Consider the following 25,584-nt stretch of genomic DNA (forward strand, 5'->3'; position numbering starts at 1 on the left):
GCATGAAAATCCCAGTAACTGAGCAGATTGTGAAATACTCAGACCGGCCCGTCTGGCAGAAAACAACCATGCCACGCTCAAAATTGCTTAAATCACCTTTCTTTCCCATTCTGACATTCAGTTTGGAGTTCAGTAGATTTTCTTGACCAGGACCATTTATTTTATATATATATATATAATAAATGATTTCATTTTAAATTTAAATATAATATGATTTTGTATAATTAAAAATAATAAAAAATAATAAAAAAATGACCACATACAAAAAAGCAAACTTCGAGGCAAACGCTCCACTGGCACCAGTAACACTCACAATCTCTGACATTTTGATAAACCCCTTGAGCATCAGCAGTGCTGCCAAGTGCAATTTTATTTTTCCCTAAAGAAGGCCTTAAGTATCAAGCTGCAAAATCTAAACAAACAGACTGCATGGGAATGAAAGTGCATGATCTGAGTGATAGGGCAGTTTAATGACAATTAAGCTAAACTGAGCCTGCTGTTGTGCCCATTATTGAATATATAGTAGCTTTAAAGGAGACTGAGCGGTACACACAACACTTAGTGTGTCTGTGTGTGCGTATCCCGAGAGGGGTACAGAGGGATTTGATGCTGAGGTCTCGCATGGGAAGAAAAAGGCGGAGAATCTCACGCGACCCCTCTCACCCCTCCTCTTAACAACAGCTGCGTCTGACTATTGAGTGGCGGGGTGTCAGGAAAAAAAGTCTACTCTTATATTTCATTTGTTAAAATGCTGGGTTTTTTTCACCAGCCTACCCTCACCAGGGCAAAGGATCTCACAGTCAATGTGTCAGAGGCTGGAACCTTCAGGGGACAAGAACAATGTGAAAGATGGTGGTGCACGAGGGGAAACAAACTAAACTTCCCTGTTTGTTTCCTTCCAGCTCAATGAGCAACGTGAATCACTCTGCGTATGCATGTCTCACCTTAATCTCCAAAATGCTTTGTTGCCTCTCGGTGTAACTGTGGGCTTCTGAAACTCCTCAAACCTGGGGTCTTCAACATACAGTAGGTCATACTGATCGGTGGAGAAACCATCTAACACGAAGGTCATTTTTGTGGCAACTGGAGGCTGAACACTGAGGCCTTTCAGGGAGGGTGTGATACAAAGGATATTTCGCTTATCCTCATCATGACTTGCAGGTCTATGCACAGAAAAAGACAAACACAAATATTAGCCATCTCTGTGTCATTACAATTGTGTACAAAAGTCAAGCTAAGGCATTTTAGATTCTTCTGTGTGGCCAAATCACTTTATCTTTTGTTTGTTTAGGAGCACAGCATCTTCATATGTTAAGATTTTCATTACATTTACGTTTAGTCATTAGCAGATGCTTTTAATCCAGTGACTTACAAATGAGGACAACAGAAAGCAATCAAAACTAACAAAAGAGCAACATGTAACTGCAAATGACAAGTCTCGGTTAGCCTAACGCAGTACACCATAGCAAGGTGTTTATACACACACACATACACACACACACACACACATATATATACACACACACACACACACACACACACACATATACATACACACACACACACATATTTTAAAATGTAATTTATTCTTGTATTGGCAATGCTAAATTTTCAGCATCATTAATCCAGTCTTCAGAGATCCTTCACATGATCATTAAGAAAATCATCCTAATATGCTGATTTGCATTTCTTATTATTATGGATGTTGAAATCATTTGTTTAGCTTACTATTTTTGTTGAAACAGTACATTTTTGTTCTTCAGGAAAGTTCAAAGGAATAGGCATTTATTTGAAATAGAAATCTTTTGTAACATCCTTACTGTCACTTTTGATCACTTTAATGTGCACTTGCTGAATAAAAGTATTAATTTCTGAAAAAAAAAATTAATCATATAGACCCCAAACCTTTATACTGTTGATATAACCTTTATGAACCAGATGTCAGACCCATCATCTTGCATAGCATACATCACAAACTTTAAGGCCAGTGGACAAGGAGCCTTTGTGAGATTGAAGACCTGACTAAGTGCAATTATGCATGAGTTACAACCCGAAGACTTCACATGCCAGCTGTGGCTCCAGCCCTGCCAGGTCTTGCCACACACCATTTTCATTCCACATTATAACAACACACACAACTGCCCATTTAACAGCATGCCTGTCATTTGCACGTCACCGCTGTTTGATTAGCTGTCCTCAAGTGAACGTTCCACTTCATAAAGAATAACCCTAGAGCAAGAGACACATTCAAATTGTTAGATGCCATTATTTATGAACATAAGGCATTTGAGTTGCTCTGCTCCAAGTCTTCTATCCAGCAAACCTGGGTCTCCCTCTGCACACTTGGCAGGTTTACAATGCTCTAGAGTCTAAAAACAACTTAAAGTCATTCTGACTTCACATAAGTGAGTTAAATCCTGAGTACAGTTTAGGTCACAGTAAATATTTTCAATCTTATAAAAGCGATTGATGTTTCATATTGCCAAAAAGGCAATAAAGGCCATGACCTGGGCGCTTGCATAAAGATCAGACTCTGAAACAAATTTAGAGAGAATGCATGAAGATAAATAACTTTTTAACCAAAAACTGATTGCTATTACTCACTGTTTACTGTAGGCAATATCTTCCCTGTCAACATCTTCCCTTCACTCATGTTCTGTGTTGCGCAATATTCCAGATGGGAAATAAAAATACAGCTCCTAAGCATCATCGCTGAGGACAGCAAGCTATGAAAAAGTCCATGCCTTGTTTATTTGACTAGCAACCCTTTGCATATTTAGAGATCTGAGGACTTATCTGCTGAGACTAGTCAAATAGTTGTAAAGCAGTTTGGCTTGGTGTGCTCCTCACAAACACAACGTTTAATTGTTTAGAATGGATCAAGTATCTCAAAGGGCTTAAAGGGGGGGTTGGATGACAGCTGCTAAAGAAAGCAGCCAAAAGGATGATGGGAGACACCGAAAACACTTCAAATTGGTGTGTTGGGGAATAGATCTTCTCATTGGGAGTCAAAGTGATGTTTTATAGCAGGATTTGGATGGGAAATTCTCTTATAGGTGTTTCAGCTCTGATATAACCGTCGTTGATTGTTCCTTTCGATGTGAACTTTTAAAGAGGGTAAAGATAAGGAAGGAATGGTAACTTTCAGGATATTATGAGGCAAAATGGAGTAAGGTGTCAGTAAAAACATACTAAGATGAGAAAACCAGACTTTGGTTTGCATTGAGAGGGTTCTGGCATGAAAATGACCCCCTTTGAATCCCAAAAACAGGTGTTGTTCTTGCTAGAAACCCCACTGTGGTGTCTGGAGCATGTTAGAGTCCTGTTAACACCCCTCACTTCCCATAGGCAAGTCTAGGACAAAGTAAAACTTGAACATGACCCTTGGTTAGAAACATCTAGAATCTTGGCTAAGAAGATGCCATAGCCATAAACAAATAAAACCCCTCTCAGGTTCACTCCTGGACAGTGCCAATCGCCAGCAACAAGCTGCAGCCCGTAAAAATAAAGATGCTTTTCATGTTGGTGGGAAAGGCGAGATCGGCTGATCCCCAGATTTAGCAGAGATCTCAGAAGTAGATATTCAAGAATGCTCTGAGATTTCATCCACTGAGATTTTCCTGAGCCACCACAATTTGCCTTGGTTCTTAACGCTCATTCGTTTGGCCCGCAGAGCTTGATTGCAAGAGGAAGTGAAATGCAACTGATGGAAGGAATCACAGTATACTGAGAAATTGAGATCCAGTGTTCACTTTTCTTTATTTTCAGGCCTGTCAGCAGTTAGACGGTGAATGCAGCCCGCAAGAAACCTGAGCTACTGACTACGTTTCTGTTTCCGCCATCGCTGATCGAACCTCAGCGTAACAGATGACAGCTCAACTCGGGTTACACAGCCGTAGTCCGTGTGATTTAGAAAAAAAGCTGACAGAAGACAGGAAGTATTCCACCACAATACTCCCCAATAAAAGAGAGAGGGTAAAAAACAATAAACCTCTTGTGCTTCTCAATTTAGGACAGGAATATTGTCCCGACCCACACTGTTTATAAAGAAGAATTTACAGGCTGACAGCTGCGGGACCATCTTAAATCATTTGAAAAGAAAGCCTGCATTTCAAGCAGTCTCTGCTCAAAAGCAGAAATATTTTTCTTTCAAGTGAACTCAAAATCATTGACAAACTCAAAGTGCATTATTTAAAATGGCCTACTTGGTATTAAGTACAAAATATTTGATCTTTGAGACAATGAGATATTTACCTTCAGTACCCTGATGTTTGAGGAGAGAAACTTTAAGTTGAGTGGAAATGAAGAGGTACAATAAAAATAAGAGTAAGAACAAGCCCCATTCTGGACTATGACGGGACTTGTATGCTTAAGATTAGATAGCATTGTTCGCATGTACTGTACCACTGCACGACCACACTCCACCCCCACAGGAATCAGATAAGGGGAAACTGTGTGTAAATGAGTATTTGTCTGGTCTCATTGAGAGAGGAGCAGATCAGGTCAACCCCAGCTCTCAGGAGATGAGGTGTGGAAGTGTTTCCAAAAGGATGAAGAAACTTGGATAGACAAAAAATTGTTTTTGTTAAAGTTATAATCACATATTATTATTATACACATTTCTTCCATCTTTATTTGACCCTCTAAATCTAGCACTCTCTATTATAATTCTATTTTAAAAAAGCCCCTTTTAGACTAGCACACTACATTTATTTACTAACAGCTTGTTTTCTAAAAAAAAAAAAAAAAAACTAACACTAGCTTCTAATCTTTTTGTATTCTATCTATTGGTTTTCTTTTTTATTTATTAAAAAAATAAAAAAAAAAAAAAAACTACCACTATACTACCCTACTCTACCATTCTATCTTCTTATATTTCGTTTTCTTTTTCTTTATTATATGATTAAAAAACCCTTGCTAAACTTGCTACATGTACTGCGTTAAGCTAACTGAGACTTGCTATAGCACTTGCAGATCATTGCTCTTTTGTTGATTTTGATAGCTTCCATTGTCCTCCGATGTAAGTCGCTTTGGATAAAAGCGCCTGCTAAATGACTAAATGAAAATGTAATCATATCGAGAACATTGTGTGTGATTTTTCCATTTCCTCTTCACAACTGCAGTTCTGAAACATTGCTTCCTTTACAGTATTTCTCATATCTGCTTTTGTGTTCAGTAGGGTTAATGATAATAGCATGCCTGTGACATGGTAGAGGAGGTATTTAATGTCTCGACACTCTGTGTGGGCCATCTAGACTCACCACTTGGAAGACTTTGCCCTCTGTGGCGGCAGTGAGAACCATCTGAGGTTGGAGGGCTGAGTGGAGGTAGAAACCATTAACTGTCACTGTGCTTCCTCCGCTGTGGACACACATGCACAAAACAGAAGAACTTGCTGTTAAATGCACATTGATTTACTCTTCCAGTTTAACCCCAACTTCAACTACATTTAAAGTAGCCTCTTTAAGAAAAATCTCTTTATGTATTCCCCAATTCTTAGTCACTTTGGATAAAAGCGTCTAGTATCTGCAAATGACTAAATATAATGTAAAAGTCGGATGCAGGGCTGACCTGATGAAGGAATGCTTTGGCTGGACGCTGGAGATGTGTGGGTTCTCGTTGTAGGTGTAGCTGACAGGAGCTTCACGAATCACTCCATCAATGTGCAGCTGAACCTTGTGTTGGGACGGTGATGGCTGAGGTGGTGTCCGACATGTCAACATTGTGGCTGAAATACTGCAGAAAGGCACACAGAAAATCACACACATAGAAAATGGTTTAAATAGAAACATACATGTATGCGTGACAGTGGTGATTGGCTTATGAACAAATCTCTCTTTTCACTTCCATTTATTGGAAAAATGTCTAGGATGCTGAACATTTTCTGGCTTTAGTAGATTTGTAAAGAAAAGTTAAATGTAGTTTATTTAAAAACAGAAATTAAATGTTGGTGTTTTTTAAATGGATGAATAAACTTGAACAGACGAAAAAATGTAATGGAAATTGCTTAAGCTGCTGCTTAAGTCCAAAAAACATCAATATACATATACATATACAGTCGTGGCCAAAAGTTTTGAGAATTACATAAATATTGGAAATTGCAAAAGCTGCTGCTTAAGTTTTTATAACAGCAATTTGCATATAATCCGGAATGTTATGAAGAGTGATCAAATGAATTGCATAGTCCTTCTTTGCCATGAAAATTAACCTTAATCCCAAAAAAACCTTTCCACTGCATTTCATTGTTGTCATTAAAGGACCTGCTGAGATCATTTCAGTAATCATCTTGTTAACTCAGGTGAGAATGTTGACGAGCACAAGGCTGGAGATCATTATGTCAGGCTGATTGGGTTAGAATGGCAGACTTTACATGTTAAAAGGAGGTGATGCTTGAAATCATTGTTCTTCTTCCCTCGTTAACCATGGTGACCTGCAAAGAAACACGTGCAGCCATCATTGCGTTGCATAAAAAATGGCTTCACAGGCAAGGATATTGTGGCTACTGAGATTGCACCTAAATCAACAATTTATAGGTTCATCAAGAACTTCAAGAAAGAGGTTCAATTCTTGTAAAGAAGGCTTCAGGGCGTCCAAGAAAGTCCAGCAAGCACCAGGATCTTCTCCTAAAGAGGATTCAGCTGCGGGATCGGAGTGCCACCAGTGCAGAGCTTGCTCAGGAATGGCAGCAGGCAGGTGTGAGCGCATCTGCATGCATAGTGAGGCGAAGACTTTTGGGAGATTGGCCTGGTGTCAAGAAGGGCAGCAAAGAAGCCACTTCTCTCCAAAAAAAACATCAGGGACAGATTGATCTTCTGCAGAAAGTATAGTGAATGGACTGCTGAGTACTGGGGCAAAGTCATATTCTCAGATGAAGCCCCTTTCCGATTATTTGGGGCATCTGGAAAAAGGCTTGTCCCGAGAAGAAAAGGTGAGCGCTACCATCAGTCCTGTGTCATGCCAACAGTAAACATCCTGACACCATTAATGTGTGGGGTTGCTTCTCATCCAAGGGAGTGGGCTCACTCGCAATTCTGCCCAAAAACACAGCCATGAATAAAGAATGGTACCAAAACACCCCCCCAACAGCAACTTCTTCCAACAACCCAACAACAGTTTGGTTGAAGAACAATGCATTTTCCAGCACGATGGAGCACCGTGCCATAAGGCAAAAGTGATAACTAAGTGGCTCGGGGACCAGAATGTTGAAATTTTGGGTCCATGGCCTGGAAACTCCCCAGATCTTAATCCCATTGAGAACTTGTGGTCACTCCTCAAGAGGCGGGTGGACAAACAAAAACCCACTAATTCTGACAAACTCCAAGAAGTTATTATGAAAGAATGGGTTGCTATCAGTCAGGAATTGGCCCAGAAGTTGATTTGAGAGCATGCCCAGTCGAATTGCAGAGGTCCTGAAAAAGAAAGGCCAACACTGCAAATACTGACTCTTCGCATAAATGTCATGTAATTGTCGATAAAAGCCTTTGAAACGTATGAAGTGCTTGTAATTATATTTCAGTACATCACAGAACAACTGAAACAAAGATCTAAAAGCAGTTTACAGCAAACTTTTTGAAAACTAATATTTTATGTAATTCTCAAAACTTTTGGCCACGCTGTATATATATATATATATATATATATATATATATATTTTTTATTATTAATTCAATGTAAAACTACATATAACTACAAAATCTATATAAAATTACAATTAATTTAAAAACTCTACAATTTAAAGAAAAACAGTTGAAGTGTTTTCAAATGGACAGATGAAAACTGAGACAACAAATACTGTATATATAGTATATGTGTGTGTGTGAGCGTGTTTATGTGGTTTATGAGGACACAAATTTGTATAATGACCATGGTTATGACATAGGTATTACAATGAGGAGGTGATTCATGAGGACATTTTCCAGTGTCCCCGTAATTCAAAAGGCCTTATAAATCATTCAGAATGAGTTTTTTTTTTTAAAAATCCAAAAAATGCACAAAGTTTCCTGTGAGGGGTAGGTTTAGGTGTAGGGTTGGGGTAGGGCAATAGAAAAATACAGTTTGTACAGAATAAAAACCATTACGCCTATGGAGAGTCCCCATAACACCACATTATACCAAAAACATGTTGTGTGTGTGTGTGTGTGTGTGGTGTGTGTGTGTGTGTGTGTGTGTGTGTGTGTGTAAATTATTTCCTTAAAAACAAAGAAAAAATGCTGAAGTGTTTTCTAAATCAATTAAGACATTTGGAAGAATTAAAATTATGTCATTTATTACTCACTCTCATGTTGTTTCCAAACCCGTAAGACCGTTCATCTTTAGAACACAATTTTTATTTTTTTAAATCAGAGAGCTTTCTGACCCTGCATAGACGACAATGCTACTGACATGTTCAAGGCCCAGAAAGGAAGTAAGGGAGATCTTTAAAATAGTCCAATGTGACGTCAGTGGTTCATCTTTATTATTGGTACTCTCATGAGCGCATGCCAAAGACTGACATGGAAGAGAAGAAATTGTTGAATAAGTCGTTATTTTTTTTGTTTTCTCAGCACACAAAAAGCTCTCGTAGCTTCATAAAATGAAGGTTGAACCACTGATGTCACATGGACTATTTTAACGATGTACCTTTTAACGAACTGCCTTTCTGATGAGTAAATAATGACAGAATTTTCATTTTCTATGAAGGGTCATAAAGAAAATGAAAAAAATCAAAAACAGGTTTGGAATTGCACTAAAGATGAACAAAGGTCTTACAGTCTTACAGAACGACATAAGGGTGAGTAAATAATGACAGAATTTTCATTTTTGGATAAACTATCGCTTTAATAGAAACACCTAATAGATTTGTAGACATACGAACCTCTGCAGTGCACAGGTAGCATTACCCATGGTAACCAGTTGCACATTTCCACTATCCAGGAATGAGCCTGTGATAGTGAGCACTGTTCCGCCAGACTTGGGTCCAAACTCTGGGAAGATCTCTGTGATAACTGGATTCTAGACAGATAAAATGTTGTGTTAGTGAAATAAAACTATAGCACACGTTGAAAATGTTTGACAGAAATCACATCCATCATATTTTTTTACAAATTTGTTTGCATCATGCTAGGTAGACCCAACCAGAGCTGCTCTAAAATCCTGCTCCAAAGTCTACATATCTTTATAGTACATCTTACAAAAACATGCTGATTGGTTGATATTTTGTGACTTTATGGCAGCATTTCCCTTACAGCACGGATAGAAAATGCACTTGGTGCTGATTAGGACACCGTGTAACTCTAACCCAACTCAAAATAACTGGGAAAATAGAATATTATAACATCCTTGGGTCCTTGTGCGCTATGAAAACTGCCAATACTGGAAGAACGTCAAAAATACATCACTCGAATGTGTGTTGAAACACTTATACTGAGATTTGTGAGGATTCTTACCACAAACGAGAAACCGTCTTTCTGGGCCTGTTCTTTGCCACTGCGCACTCTTACCACAGAGTCAGTGCTGGATGCGTTCACATGATCTAGTCCGCAGACCAACCTGACATACAATACAAAGACATAAACATCTCCCACCACAAAAAACAGCGAACAAGACGTGGTTGTAAACCAGTGGAGTAAGCAGGCTATTAGTCTACGCTAATTTAATGAGAACCGTACTACTCGGCAGAAACTACACAGGAGCTATTCTCCAAGGGAATTTTTCCATTCCTCTCACAATAGGAGGGCTGTAGGGTGGTATGTCCGGGGGCACAAAATCTCATGGGTTTTGTGTCTTAATGGTACGAAAGTTTGACATGGAAGGCCGGGATGCACAATAGAGCACTTTTGCAGACCAATTTAATGTTCTGCAGGGTTGCAACATGAGCACTATGTTGAGAATGTGACCTAGCGTGTTTCTGAAGTTGTATTTACACAGAGTGCTAGAGGATTTGCTTAAATTCAAGAACAAGGTTTATCTATTTCTTTATTAACTTACCGATTATTGCTGCTGTCTTTCCTTTCCAATTTACACTTTGTTCCAGCAACCACCACGTCAATCAGCTTGGTATCAAAGCGAATTTTCTTACTGAAACCAAAGTTTTTGCCACAGATGGTCATGTTGGTATGGCCTCCGAGTGGAGCAGAGGAAGGAGAAATCTAGAAAAAGAAAGAAGAAGCTGTGAGGTCAAACTGTGACAATACTTTTCTTTCAGTGTCTAAACCTCCTGCTGTGTTTCTTTATGCCAAGCATTTTCTCCGCTCATGAGTGGTTGGTAACCACTGACAATAATTTGTTTTGGGTGTAGGGACACTGAAGGCAGGGGGTCTTCCAGTAAATGGTGACAGAGACAAAAACTGAGAACAAAACCTTCCTACTTTCCTTTGTACTTTAGTCTCTTGGGTTATAAAGTGCCCTTTATGTTGAGTCACCAGCTGAGTACCTTAAAGGTGAAGTGTGTCATTTTTTTCTGTGGTAAAATACTTCACGTATCCCAGCTTAACGTGCTCAGAAAACTGTAAGTAAGCCATTTATTGCTTAATTTAATAAAAATAATAATAAAATATATTAATTAAAAAACATTTATTTATATATTCACATTTATTTATTTAAGTTACTAAGAGCTGTCTCTTTGTCACCATCTCTGTTTGAAACCTGCAATTGCAGTTATTTCCAGAATTATTTTCTTTGCATGGGTTGTGCAACGGCACGGCTCCTCAGAGCGGATGAAATCTAATGTTTTGATGTGTGGCTCTCAGTCACTCCACTGGTATGGATACTGTACTTAGGAAATCACAGATTCAAATAAGAATTTCTACCAGATATTGTCATTGAACAAGTAAGTAACAAGTTTGCCACTTTTGTTCTGACCAACTGAGGAAAAAAGCATTACAATAAATTGCGCTACCAATGGTGATTAAATCTAACGATCGGTTAGCTCATATCACATCAAACCGTGTAATCTGTTAACAAACCGTGTAAATTATTAATTTATTGTTTTACTTTGTTTTTAAATTGTTAACAACATCAGCATTTGCGTGACTGATTAGTGTTACATGTAGCATTACATGTAGATTTTCAATTTCTGTTTCAGTCATTCAAATTTCATATATTGAAATTCTTTAAACCCAAAAAGCTAAATATTTTTTCCATAGAACTGGCTTTCTTTAAAATACAAAACTTGTGTAATCTCACGTAGGCTATCTGTAATCAGGTGCACATTTAAAACTGGAATATAATCTAATTTCAGTAATTTACATGTGTTTCATAAATACATAAGACTTTCTGGATTACAATCTGCCATCAAAATGATCAATTTAATTATTCCAGCTGCTGTGAGATAATGCTATAAACGATCCGCCACCTGCAGGATCCTAATATGCGATATAGCCTACTAGCCAGAACAACTTCTTTACGCTTACAGAAGTAATGTAATGATGCTGCAGCATTATTTCTTAAGTAAATTTACTTAAGAAATAAGTAAACAGAAATGTGAAAAATAAGTAAATAAATTGAAATAAAATAAATTAAAAATTTAATAAAATTAAATAAATACATTTTATTGTTAATTTATTCATAATAAGTGTTTACAATGTGTTTTCTAAGTGTCCTGTTTCTGAGATGTTAGTTCTTTATTGATAAGCAGATGGTGTTGCTTTGAACACATGGAGGACAAGGCCTCATTTTGGCTCTGAGTTAATAATTAAGTGTTCAGAGCACCACTTATCATAAGCAAAGAGATCTTACACAAATACAAATATAGTTCTGGCTGCTCTGCAGCAATGCACAGATTTAGAGAAGGCACAGAAGGGCAAACGAATCCTTTCTGATATTTAGAATCAATTTACGTCTTTAAAAGAAGCCAAGAGGTCCTTGAATCCATGCTATCCCTTGAAAATACTGCAAAACAGACAAAATCAATGGAGGTCAGAGTTTCGTATGTGCTCTCTGTACTTAGAAAGCACTTATTCTATTAGCTATGTGCTATTAGCTGCTTTAAAACCATGGTAATGTTGTTTGTGATGGGCCAGGGTGGTTACCGTGGTGATAAGGAGGGGGCAAGAGTCCTGGATCCAATGGGAGGGGGAGCACCGAGGAGCCCTCGTGCAGCGATCACTGGTCTTGCACCATCCGCAGCCCATGAAGGCTGGAGCCAGAAGACAGGAGCTACAAGTCCACAGCTGTTCACATCCAGGGCCTCTCAGAGGAATCTTAGAAACCTGAGGAACATGATATTAGATTTTAAACTATATTTTAGCAGATGATTTTAAACAAAGCGACTTGTTGACAACATTTTTTCAGAGAAGGCGACTTGTTTAGTGATGTCTCTTTGCTTCTTTATTGCAGTCATACACTTTTTACTATATCAGTTAGTCTTAAGTCACCAGTGTGTTTGCAATCTATTCACAAGTGATTTTCCTGAAAATGTTGGACCTGTTTCCCAAAAGACACTTTTAAGAATGGCCGTGTCGTTCACGCACTTGTTTTCCTGTTACCAACAATAAGGAGCCGTCGTGACGCTGGGGAGACAGCAGGGGTATCTCGGAAGACACAGGGAGAGCGTCCAAGCGGAAATCCACATGCGGCTCTGTCTTGCCAAAGCGGGAAACCACCACCTGCGGAGGATGCCAGCAAAAATGGGTGGCCTTTTACATCTAAAGCCTAAACAGTAAATACAGGACCATAATAGAGAACGTGTATGGTTACAAAAAGACCACAACAGCATGTTTATCGTTTACTGGAATAAGTCTGCATTCCACAGTGATGATTAAATGCTGCTATTGAATGATTTAAACCTTGTGGTTTCTGGTGTAAGCTATTTAAAGAGGACACAATTTGGATCAGGTCAACAGCAGGTCACATGACATTGGTCTAATTTGTCTTAAAAGTTTTTTTTTCCATATAAAGGAGTCCTATTTAAGGACCATTGTGATATTTTGCAGTATGAACTTATTTTCATGACAAAAAAAGGATATTTTACCAATGAATCCAGTAATGTTTTTTTTTTTTTTTATAAAATAAAATAAATGTTCTTATGGTTTTAGGGTAAAATACCTCTTCCAAAAACCTGTGAATACACAAGATCTTATTCCTGAAAAACAAACATTCTGCATGGAGTTGGTGCAAACCTGTTATTTCTTCCTTCCAGGTTATAAAACACTAAATTACAGATCATGTCTGGAACTTTCCTTGGGAAAGAGGAAGCATCAAAGGAGGGTGCAATCCAGAGGCAGTCTTTGTATGGGGACAGCCTCTGCTTTGCCATGGATACTGTAATAACCAGTGTCTCTGCCTTTCAGGTGTAAAAGAAGACAGATTGAACTGCGATGACTGCGGTTGATGTCAAGGAGTAGAAACAGACAAAAGCTTAGGCCTAGGGCAAGTGCAGACGTAAAGTCCTCTGTCTATCTGGCATGTTGGTAGTGTCAGAACAGAGACTCCGTCCACACACCTGGACTAACATTTATCATGGTTACATTGCAATTACAGGCCTCCAAGACAGCCTAGGACTGAATAGTGCTTGTGCTCCATTAGCGATCAGTGGATCACATCATTAATAGCCCTGGGCTTTGAGCATGGGGCATCTGGTGGTAGAGAGTATGTCATTACTGTGGTTTTAGTGATTTTAGGATGGTGTGCGTGACATATCTCCATCTCACTCAATACAGTGCACTAATGTGACTCCTTTTGTGGTTTGTTTTAAAAGCTCAGTCTTTAGATTAGTAACATATCAGATCGGACTGTAGAAAGTGTCAATGTTCAGTTATTACCTTAAGGAGCTATTTCTTTTTTTATCTTTCACTGGAGTAATACATGTAGCCAGGGCAATTCACAATACTGTTTTATTACATGAATAAGGCAAGTTGAGAGGGGGTGCATTACCTGACAATATACAATGTAGTCCATGAAAGCTCTAAGTACAGAACTAAAGGAACGCAATTTTCCAAAACCTCCTACGGTGTGGGAGGGAAATTCCTCTTGTCACATATATCTTTTACAGACATTAAAACTTTATAAATATATATATATAATATATATATATATATATATGAATATATTTAATATTTATTTAATATTGTAAGTATTTCTGTTCTATGTAAAATAGTACAATTATTTTTAAAATAATAGGAATTTAATAAATTGTAAACTATATATATATTATAATATAATATTATATATATATATATATATATATATATATATATATATATATCAAAACACTATAATATAAATAGCAAATTATATTTATTTAAAAAATGTAAATATAATTATTCTGTGCCTTGGTGCTGCACAAATACAATGTGCTACATTCATGATTCCAAAACAAGAACCCACAGCTAAAACTTGGCGAGTTTTCACATGGCACAGAAAGTTTCCAATAGCATTAAACCATAAAAGGATTTCGAGTCCCAGAAGCGACCAAGCTAAGCCAAGTTTAATTAAGCTGGGCATGGCAGAAAATGGCTACAAATGGACCTGTTATTGAAGGAGGAATGTTACGCACACTGGGGAAAAATACACACCGCGAAGCCCTAATAACCGTGTGAATTACAGCTCATTGTGTATGTAAGGGAAGTCCTACTCACAAACACAAGGCAAGGTGTTGAGTTTTTCTCACCGAGAGTGTGGGCAGAGTGTGAGCACTTCCTCATACAGAATAAGGGACCACTGGGACTGTTTACTGCCCTGCGCCCCCCTCTTCCCACCTTTTAAAAAGCTTGCGGGGCTCTTGAAACTTCTCCACTTAACCACTACTCACTGCATTCCATATTTTATTTAACTTCATCAGTCTTTCTCACATCTCTTTTTTTTTTGCATTCTCATTGTCAAGGCCTCTTAAAAACTCACCCACTCTCTTTGTCTTTGAAAAAAAAACTCTCTTCTCTCTAATGGGACAGCTGGACTAGCACTCACCCCTTACCAGGCCTCCCTCCACATCCAGACAAAAGAGGCGAGAAAAGTTGAGAGGAAAAAATTGTAAAAAAGGAAGAGAGAAAGAGAGGGAACGACAGCTGCAGCCGTTCCAAGAAAATGCCATGCGAGGACGTGTCATCGAAGCCCATACTTACTATTAACGTAGCATTCGGTTCCTCCTCTATGCTTCCGTGCAGCTGTCACCCTCTCTCTCGCCACTCATTTCTCAAACATTTTCCTGTGGTATTTACAAAATACCACAAGTCTCTATCTAACACTTCCATGAGCAAATAGTCTCATTTTTGGTGCTCAAGCCGGACAGATTCAACATTTGGGTGGGTGCCACTCCTGCACAATGAACATGTTGAGAAAACATTGATAGGCAGATTTTCACCTTGTGTGCTTTTAGATTGGAGAGCTGGTACAGTGCTGCTCAGAGGTCAAAGGTGACACAAATGCAAACAGGAAAAGACCATATTTCCCAACCTGCCACTGGCACCTGCATTTTCCTTCTAGTTTTCACTAGTCACGTACTTACATCCTGTCTATTTACATGCACAATAAAACAGGGAAATAGTGTTGGCAACAACAGGACTTTGACAAAAAATATTCTGATTTAATTTTAGATTCTGCAAATGCTTCACCATTTCTTTTCCCAGAATGAGGTCAGCCACATTTCTTCTAGCACTACAGCACATACTAAACTCATAAATTCAATCTAAATGCTGATTTGCTAATCCAGACATTATGTAAGTTTAGCTTTAATAGTGAATAAATAAAATAAATGTCTCACCTGGATGACGCGGCCCTCAGCTGTACCAAGGCTGACCACAGTGTGGTTTTGGATGGGCACCACGGCTATGGAAGTGAGAAGAACATTCCGGAAGCGTCCATGGAAGTAGTCCCGACGCGGATTGGTGCTTGTAACCTCTAGCCGGTAGCCTCTTTCGTGTTTGCCACAGCTGAAGGAATCTCCTGCAAAGCTCTGGTAACAAAAACAGAAACACATTGACAACTTAGACAAGTGGTATTCTACCTGGCAACAAGGAGAAGCTCTCAATAGCCTATTGGTGTGGATAAATTCTGCAGCGCTGCCATTTTTCCAGGGGACGACTAGCCTCCACCATGCCAAACTGCAATTTGTGGGTTAGATGCTTGTGCAAAAGAGTGACTTAGGCCCCACACAGTAAATCTCCATCTAAGCTCGGCATCTACTGTTTTCATCCTGGCCAATGCAATTCATGGGGCGTGTTTTCTCCCATGGTGCTTGGATCATCCTTGCCACAATCTGATGGCTGTGCTCACAGATGGCAGGAATTCATGGGAAACTGTGAAGAACGTTGGGCTTTGCTGTTGCTCTGTTAGAGCTCCGATTGAGGCCAGCTTTGTTTGGCTGGGATCTTTACAACCTGTGGAGTTTTGGAAGTTGCAGAGTGGCTGTATGGTCCTGGAGATATTAAAGGGGCCATATTCATAACACCTCTGTAGCATTTAATTCTTTCCACCTGAACAGAATTAGGTTTTTATGAAACTCAGAATTTATCTATTTTTGCGATTGTACCTTTAAGAGTGTATTGTTTATGTGCTGTATTGTACAATGATCTCTGTTATGATTGGCTGTACCTGCATAGTTTGCACAGGGCAGGCCAAGCTGATGAAACCAAATAGGCACTGAGGGAAGGAACTTTGTGTTGTGAATATTAGATCATCTATCATCTTATTATTTCAAAAGAAAATGAAAAAGGCTTTTTCCCTGACATGCCTTTAAGAAAACTATACTTACATTTTTGACTATATCTTATGCTCAACAAGGCTGCATTTATTTACACCTGAATACATCCATGCTGAATAAACTTATTTATTTAAAAATAAACTTTTGAACAGTAGTGTAGATCAATCCAGGAGATCATTTGTGAAAAAAAAAAAACATTTAGACTGTCAACCTATTCATTACAATTCTGAATCAAAAGACTGATTCATTTATGAATTGGACTTCTCTCATGAGTGCTCAAGAATATTTTTGAAAATCATTGAAACAATGTTTTAAATTTCAGTTCCTTATAAAACAAGGTCTTGGAAAATAGTGCACAAGACGGAGACTACGTTCATGATACACAGAGAGCTTGACAATCCTTATTCATTTTCATTACTTTAAAAAAAAAGATCAACCTTTTGTGTTCCACAGAAGAAGAAGAAAAAAATTAGGGATAATTAAAAGGATAGTTCACCAAAATGAACATTCTATTATCATTCACTTAGTTTCATGTAGTTCCAAACCTGTATGACTTTCTTTATTCTGTGGAACATAAAAGAAGACAATGGTGCACAATGGTCACCAAAACTGTTTGGTTACTAACATTCTTCAAAACATATTTTTTGAGTTCTGCAGAAGCAAAAATATCATAAAGATTTGGAATGAGGGTGAGTAATCAATGTCCAAATTTAAATTTTAGGTGAACTATTCCTGTAATTATCATAGTTTATCCAAGTTAGAGATTACCTCAGTGTAACCTGAAAAGAAACAGGGCACCTGAGGCCTACACAGTGGTCAAGCTCAAAGGGTTCACAGACCCTAGTATGAAAGTAAAGAAGTCATTAATAATTAATGAAACCAGACCCGGGCACCACAGGCCATGACTAAAATGTTGGAGTACAGAGAACAGGCGGGTAATTATTAACACCGTGCTCACTCAAACTCTTCTCAGATGGTGTTTTGTTACACTGTATGGTGAAGGCGCCCTGACAAAAACACTAAAAAGACACCCATGAAAAATCAGACAGGCATAAAAAGGACACTCCATCCTGTGCCAGAAATGTTCTCACACTTTCTACCCCTCTTTTACTGGCGATGTGAGTAAGACGCATGAGTCAGTGGCATGACTGCGGTTGCAGCTTCATTTTGAGGGCATGTCTCAAAGGGCTGCTTTGAAGATGCGGAGAACAATACAGGTAGATGATAAATCAGGCCAAACGAGCGCTGGGCCCTGCTCTCATTACAGGGCAGAGCGGGATGGCTCAGAGGCACAGAATCAGTATACAGGTGAAAAAAACAGGGAAAACGAGGGGGATTACAGGCCAGTTTATCCCAACCCCTGAAGGCAGAGGAGGACTTCTGCCTATTGAGGGAGCAACAAAACAAGAGAGAGTGAGACACATGTAGCATGAAGCGGCCAGTGAAATCATCCAACTGTGTACAAGTCTGCCTTTGATGTGTCTTCAGCAGGGCACGTTTGCTTTGCCGGGTTATATAAGCCCACCGCGATCCATCTTAATGGTCGAGCTGCCACATATCTCAATAGGACTTGTGTAAGAAAGCACCATGGTTTGGAATTGATTTGGGGGGCTCTCTGAAGCCTGACCTATCAGCAGCTGAGCACAGCCCTAAGAGCATGTTTTAGAGGAAGAGAAAAAAGGTTTGTGGGATTATTTTCATAGCAAATAAACTTCACGTTTCGCCATGTGTTTGAAAAGGAAGACATTCCACTACTTAGCTCATGGTATTGCAAGGATCAAGGGTAGAAATTGAAAAAACCTAGACAGTGTTTTGACAAGCTTCGTTGTTCTGATCCCCAGGCTCCTCGAGATCTTCGTTCTCGTCATTTCTCGCTTCATTTATTAAAATGAATATTCAGGGTTCAACACAAGTTACACTCAATCAACAGCATTTGTGGCATAATGTTTATAGAGTGCTGCAAGGATGACGTATTTTTGTAGGCCAACCCTGAAGTCAGCATTACTCCGGTCCCATCAACAAACAGCCTATAGGACTTTTCCATTGGCCTCTGGATTATGGGAGAAAATATGATCTGTGACCAACTAAAGTTTCTGATTCTCATATGCTTTGTTTATCAAGACAATCTTCACATATTATCATGACTTTTATGAATTTTGAAGCCTAAATACAACTGACAGAAGTAAAAGTTAGGCTATAAATGCACCAAAAAAGCATCGGTGACAGAATGGAGAAAAAACCTTGGGAGAAACCAGGCTCAGTCGAGGGGCCAGTTCTCCTCCGGCCAGACACAAAAAGTGAACAAAGGACCAAGTTCTTACTAACACGGTCTAGAACTTCATTAAAAATAAAGTTCATCCACTATTTTCTAACACTGGGATCAGAAGGAAGGCAATGCAAAGACTGTTTTTTTCCACACCTTGGCACTGAACAGAGTCTTCCATAGACCGGAGCCATCTTTATCATTTGGTTTCTGCATAGACCTGTGTTTACCTCTCTTGTTATTCAAACTGCATGCGCGAATTGGGTGAGCGGGACTAAACAAGCAGTGATGTAGAAGCAGACGATGATCTTCTTCTGTGGAGGTGGTGTTTAGCCACACTAATACATCATAGTGTAGAACATTTCAAAAGCTGTCGTTTTGGCAGATTGGCTTCAATATAAGCTGTTTTTAGGCTAACAAGAAAGTTTTGAGTTCTTAAACTTACAGAATGTTTTTATAGCACAATGACCTCTTATATGTCAAAAGATCATGGGAATTTTGGTTTTTCAGTTCATGACCCCTTTAAGCTTGTGTTAACCATTGACTTCATGTCATGCGTTTAAACCCCCACCCCCCCCCCCCAAAAAAAAAAACAAAAAAACAAAAAAAAAAGAACCCCATTAAAACACTGAATTTAGGACAGTGGAAAACCAGAAGTGCTTGTTTTAGGGTTTTAGGACTCATTCCTGCAGCACTCTATACTGATTAGAACAAAAAATAATTTAAACTTGCCCCAAGCTTCTTTTAAAAAACATATAGAGAGATTACAGTAACACACTTACAGCAAGAGCAAATAGTAAATAACAAAAAATAAAATTTTATGAAAGGACTTGTACATGCATGAATTCTTCGATTCAATTTTGAAATATTATATCAACCTGTAAAGCTGTTTAAATCAACATTGGGTTAGCAAGTGATTTTATCACATTGTGTTAAAATCTTGTAAAATGCATACTGTTTGCATCTCGTGGCTATACTATTGAAATGGGGAGAATTTTAACATTTAAGCATAGGCCCCATTCACTTTTTACTGTAAGCTTTAAAGATTCGATTTTTAAAAAAAAAACATTATGCCACAAGTGCTGTCAATTGAGGTAAACCTGTATTGAACACGGAATTTTACTTCATAGTTGAGTATTTTAAGTATAATTTCAAAGAAAGCAGAAAAATATCCCACAAAAACATCCCGCAAGAATGGCAGGGACAGTGCGTAGCTCCTCTTTGACACATTAAGCAGCTCTCATTGTGTGCAGCACAATGCTGAAGTGATAGAGTTACTGTGCCCCACCTTTGGTGCTTTTTAGCTTTGTGGCCTTTGGCGTCACCTCCAAAATGCTTGATATGAATGAAAGGAGATCTGTATGACCAAATGTCACCTTCACAGACTTTCTGTTAATCCTCTGGCCCCGGTACAGTTGTGACCACTTACAGCGTACGTGACGATTTCTGGAAAGTCATTGCTCCATGCTGCCACCCTTCAGCTGCTTCTTGACGAAAATAATGTGACCTTTGACCTCATAAAGTTTTCACTAATGTTGTATATGTTTATATGCATGTTTGTAGGATTGTGGTGTGCCCCACCTGTGCATTTAAAACGGCACGACGCAAAGCAAACCCGATTCTTGTGTTTATGTGCCTTTCTTGGATTACTAGGTCATGAAGGTCAGTGGTCTGAGGAGAATTAGAGAAGCTGACAATAATGTGGGATTAGAGGCTGGCAGTCACCACGCAGTCCCTGGTGCCTGGCTGCTGGTGTGTTAATACCTGTGGACGTCTGTGAAGAACACACTTGAAGAGCCTATTGGCAGCACAATACATGAAAATTTAATTGATATTGCAATATGGTCTAATGCGATAATCAAATTGTGAAAGCAGATATTAATTATATAAATATATACACTGCCAATTTCAGATTGTTCCCATTTACATGAATGCAGCTCATGATATGAAGTTTCAGAATTTTAGAAGGAATTAGTTCATTTAGCTTGTCTTGAGCTGCAATACCTGTAAATGAACACAGTGCTGCGTTTCACTCTGATACCAGAGCGTATATTTATTCAAATAGAAACTTGATGGGTTAACATCTAAAAATTAAGAAATTAAGATGTTAATATCAGTATTGTAATTGTACAGTTGTACTGTAAATAAAATCTTTTATTGTTTTATTAATATTTACATTTACATTTTACAGTATTTTACAATATTTCTTATTATGTATTTAGATTTGTTATTTATTATTAATAAAAATTGAAATAAAATCACACTTACAAAATAACACAATCATTGTAGAATTTTTTTTCAAACATCAGTTGGTGAAAATATCTGTGCTTTTTCATATCTCAACACAAATGGCAGAAAATCAAAAATCTCCATATAATTTCTGTCAGTATCAGGCAGTTTGGTTTATTGTACTCTATTGTAGTTTATTGTACAAGTCACATCTCGGTTTTTTAACAGCTGTTGTGTGAGAATTTGCTTGCTGTTATCATATTAATTGAAGATCCTGTAGACTCCTATTCAAGTCTTTTTCTTGTTTTCAGTTTTATTCTCATGGTGCTTTGCCTCACATTCCTCTTTCTGGTGTTATCTTGTCTTGTTACTCAATTTTTACTTCTTTTTACCTGTCAGCTTGCTCTCTCAATGCAGCAGTCAAGTGATCTGTCAGCAGGGGACTTTGTTCCTCACTCAGGTTTCCAACTGGGAAAATAATACACATACCCAGTAAAACCGCTTGTATGTTTGCTAAAAAATTAATCGGTTTATTCAACTGCTCATGGTTAAATCCCTGCTCATCTAGTGAACTTGAACTTGTTGCTGCATGTTACAATACAATTCACTTAAAGAGCATCATGATTAATATGCCTGGACCAAACTAGTTAAATAAAGTATATTTCGGCACAAGTCATTAATCAAACTAAAATCATGATTAAAATACAATTAATCAAAGAGATTTGTTAAAACAACAAGACATAATACTTGAATATTTTTCATCGTTCCTTTGCAGTTAATGAGCCATGAAGCACAGATTGGGCCAACGCTACACAATTTACACTATCAAAAATAGTGACAAGCTAAACATAAGCGAGAGAGAGCTATCATTCTATTGACAATGACATACATTATGGAAGTACTTATGAACCCATGCTCATTCATTCAATTAGACAAACAGACATGAGCAATCGGGAGAAAATAATTATTTACTCATGCAGCATGGATCTATTCAAAGCATTAGCGGAAAATGTCCAATTCATTATAGCAGACAAGATGAGCACACTCAAAACACATCGCTCTCTGCCACAGTCCACAAGCATGCTGGAATAAAAACCTCCACCCTTATGCAAGAAGCATGGATCTGATAAAAGGGTAAAGAGCACGGCTTTAAAACCATGAAGCATTGAGACCCTTTAAAAGATCAAATCCAGCCCTTTATGGAAAGAAAAGAGAGGCAGAGCATTGAATGCCTGGTTTGCAGTTGGCCAGAATAATCAATTCCAATCTTGACTGTAAAGGCTTGGCAAGGCCTGCTTTTCTGTGATGATCTTACGCTTTTTCACATGTCAGAGGGAGCAAAACGTGCCTCTCACGGACAGATCAGACACAAGAGTTTTATTTTGGGAGCTGTTAAAAGAGTTTGCAGATTCTCTGTTCCTAATTTCAGCTAATTTATTTCCACGCATGACATTCTGCAAAAAACTTTGCTCCATAGTAATGCCCTCAAACTCCTAAAAAGCTGAGAATGAACGTGTTAAGCCCATCTTGACACATTTAGTATGCTAATGCTGTTAGAACAATAGAAAGAGGCTATTTGATGATAATCTATTGTTAGAAGAGGCATAGTGTCTTAGAAGGCATTAACGCACAGTTAAATGGCCTCTTATCAGGAGGTTTATCAAGGTCTTTCCTGTAGTTGACACTATGAGGCAGATATGATGAAATCCTTATGTTGATGTGGGCTTTTGCAAAAAACATGCCCTTTTTTTTGCCAGAAAAAAACACAACTAACGTGATAAGAGCATGAACAGGCAGCAAATTCTGACCTTCATAGTCATATTTCTCAGCACTATGATTCAAAGCGAGCAGGTGGCATCCTTTTTATGACACACAATTCCAGTGCCAGTCAGCTATTATACTAAGTGTGCAAAACCACGCAACAAATGGAAAACAAACAATCGAGCGTGGCGGCAATATGTAAAGCATGACCACATGGTAGAACAATGCATCATTGTGCTATCTTTTGGTAAACCACTAGACGCTGGCATGTATTTTTATTGCCTTTTTTGTGCAGATACCTTCAGGGATTTACGGTCACTCTAATGCATTAATAAAAACACATCTGTTTATTTTGAAGTCTCAAGGAGGAGAAGGGGGGGCACAGACCACAGGCAGAGGAGACGGATTTGTTAAATAGAATAGTGAGAGATGATAACACTTTGTCCTACTGTTTAGCTACGCAGCCTTTGATTATTACATAAGTAGAATAGTTTCCTTTAAAGGGGTCATATGATGCTTCTAAAACGAACATTATTTTGTGTATTTGGTGTAATGCAATGTGTTTATGCAGTTTAAGGTTAAAAAAACACATTATTTTCCACCTAATGTACATTATTGTTGCTCCTATGCCCCGCATTTCTGAAACGCATTGTTTTTACAAAGCTCATCATTCTGAAAAGTGAGGTGTATGCTGATTGGCCAGCTATCCAGTGCATTGTGATAGGCTGAATACCTCAAGCTTGTGACAGAACTGTTAAGCCCCTTAACATACTGTGATGGCGTCTCTGGGCATGATGAGACAAAACCAATAAAACCCATAACAAACGAGGCATTTGTTGCATCCAGTGGGGACATAATTACTGATTATAATGACTTTATACTGTTTTTTATGTGTTTGCGTATTGTGTCACATAAAACATAAAAACCTTGTCTGCATTTGTGATCGGAGAAAGAAAAACACAAACAACTAGCGCTACTCTACACTGCTCAAAACTTGCATTAGAATCATCAGTGGCAAATTCTTTAAATATATAACATGTACTTACAGGCTGTTAGTCGAGAAGTGCCAGACTGTCCTTGCAAAGTTGGAACTGCCCCACTTTATAGAAACATTCTTTGAGCACAGACCCATTGTCTACTCTGCAGGTTCAGGAAAACAGTCCTCCATAAACAAAGCGTCACACAGTTGTCACACACGGCGAGCTTGGGAACGGCGGGCTTGTGACAACCACATGTGACGACCCCGGGCTGGACTCCGCTGTGTCCACAGTGAAAGCTGATCCAGTGTTTCACAGTGCAAAGTTGATGTATTTCCTCAGCGACCAGCATCGATCAGCTATAGGCATGATGAAGTGGATATCATCCTTTTTTGTAGGGCCAAATAAAGTAGTTTTGCTTTCACCATGAAACACACAGCGTCTATACGACATGGCAGTGGCGGGCAACAATACTACAGCAAGAATAAAAGTTACACCTTTCTTTCTTTGCATGAACATTTGTGCGCGTTATGCAAATCTTCCCACATAGTGACGTATACATGTGGGGGCGTGTTTTAAACAAGGCATTTTAGGAGGGCATGGACGAGTCTTAACTTTTATAAAGAATATCTTTGGATATGAGACTTTAGTCTTCGCAACTTTACAGATCTTCTTTATGCACACTCCAAAGAGAAAGGAAAAATTTAAATCACATCATATGACCCCTTTAAACCATGGTCTCTTATGGCATGCTCAATGCATGCATCAAATTTTCTCTCTACAATAAGAGAACCAAATAATTTTCATGAAATTTAGTTCCATTGACGGATCACAAATTTGTATTCTGCTGTTTGTGCTTTTTTATGACTAGAAAACATGCTGTGCGACCAGCATATTCTGATGATACTGATATTCTGAAAACATACAGAATTATTAATGAAGTCTAGTTCCTTAATGACTCTCTAAACAGAAACAGCTCATAAGAATCATCAGAAAAACCTACAATGTGACCAAAGAAGTCTTATTCTCAAGTGAATGAACCAGATCTTTTCAGTGAATCAAAATACTTTCAGTATGAATCAGTCAGCAATTAAATACTTGACCTGAATCTTTTACTGTTACTACAGTAAATGATGGTTCATATGATAATGAATATGATATATGATAATCATTGGTATTTTGTTAATTTAGTAAATAAATTAATTTAAAAAACACTGAACGTGGGAAGCAAATAAATAGTCTGTGTAAATGCACATTTTGACAAACGGTATTAAACTTACTTCTGATTTATTGAAATCTGAAATGATCATTTGATGACAGAACACTGCAGTAAGCATTGAATTAAATTTTTTTCAACTGTTTCCTCACTTGTTCTAAAAATGGTAATTAAAACCATTAATTAACAGGAATCATTACCTGAATCTGAGAAAGAAATCATACAGTTCTCATGTAAAAATCATACTGCTACAAACCCCTGCATGACTGACACCTTTAAGTCCACTCCATTAGCTGACCAAACACTGGGTGTCATGCCCCACAAAACTCACAAGTCAGGTATCAGGTAAAAGCTTGCTGTCTTTTCACACGATCACACAGGCCGTGTCTACTAAGGGATAAGCTTGAGAATATCTGACTGACGTGCTGAATGAGGTGGAAGGGCAGTCGCAGATAAGCTCTTATTTGCGGTGCATTGTTGAGTTCTCAGCAGGTGATAAAGTAGAATAGTTCCTGGCCAATCC

General features: G+C 38.3%; 1 pseudogene; it reads right to left on the bottom strand.

The window, feature by feature from the left end:
- LOC109065121 overlaps positions 1 to 25,584 on the bottom strand; it is a 45,395-nt pseudogene that overhangs the window by 11,626 nt on the left and 8,185 nt on the right.

Source organism: Cyprinus carpio, chromosome B25 (assembly GCF_018340385.1).
Source record: "Cyprinus carpio isolate SPL01 chromosome B25, ASM1834038v1, whole genome shotgun sequence".
NCBI classification, from domain to species: domain Eukaryota; kingdom Metazoa; phylum Chordata; class Actinopteri; order Cypriniformes; family Cyprinidae; genus Cyprinus; species Cyprinus carpio.